Raw genomic sequence first — 1,117 nt, forward strand, 5'->3', positions numbered from 1 at the left:
GTGTGAGCATCGTTGAAATCTTATGCCTAGCTAAGGGCGTAAAACAATAGCGCTTGTTGGGAGGCAACCCAATGAATAAAATTTATTTTTGCTTTTTTGCTTTCTGTTCTTGAGTGTTGCACAATTATGCTAATGTTATGATTGTGTTTTTTGTGTTTTAATTAGTGTTTGTGCCAAGTAAAGCCTTTAGGATCTTCTTGGGTGATAGTTGTTTGATCTTGCTGGAAAAAGTAGAAAATTTTGTGTCCAGAGTTACAATTTTCATTATTCACAAAAGAGACGAAAAACTCTGAATTTTTACATTAGATTTATATGCCAATTGCCTCTGTTGTCCTATTTTTTCAGAATTTTTGGAGTTATAGAAGTATGAGAACAATTTGCATCTTTACAAACTGCTCTGTTTTTGACAGATTCTATTTTCGTTGTGTTATGTGCTTATTTTGATGATTCTATGGCTTTCTTTGAAGAGCTTTTGCCATGGAGAAGTTAGAATACAGTAGACATAAAGCAATAACAAAATTTGAATAAGTTTTCTACAGTACTTAAAGTAAAGATTAGTTTTCTTATACTAACGGATCTCATGAAGGTTTTGTTGAGTTTTGTGTGGTTGAATTTTTCAAGTTTTGGGTTATCTTACGATAGATGAAGGAATAAGGAGTAAGAAGAGCCTAAGCTTGGGGATGCCCCGGCATCCCAAGCTATTATCCAAAAGAGAGCAAGCGACTAAGCTTGGGGATGCCCCGAGTGGCATCCCCTCTTTCTTCTAACGACCATCGGTATTTTACTCGAAGCTATATTTTTATTCGTCACATACTATGTGTTTTGCTTGGAGCGTCTTGTATGATATGAGTCTTTGCTTGTTTTATTTTGTGTTTTAAGTCTTGATTCCTTGTTGGACACACCTATTTGAGAGAGCCAAAATTATGTCATGACTTGTTAGAATTTCTCCCTATGCTTCACTTAAAATTTTATGAGCTATGGAATTTCTCTAGTACTTCACTTATATCTTTTTGAGCATGGTGTGCTTTAGTATTTTTGAAGAAATTATCTCTTGCTTCATTTAAATTAATTTGAGAGAAAGAAAAATTATGCTCATGATCTTCACTTATATTTGTCT

This window comes from Triticum dicoccoides, chromosome 7B (assembly GCF_002162155.2).
Source record: "Triticum dicoccoides isolate Atlit2015 ecotype Zavitan chromosome 7B, WEW_v2.0, whole genome shotgun sequence".
In the NCBI taxonomy this organism is placed as follows: domain Eukaryota; kingdom Viridiplantae; phylum Streptophyta; class Magnoliopsida; order Poales; family Poaceae; genus Triticum; species Triticum dicoccoides.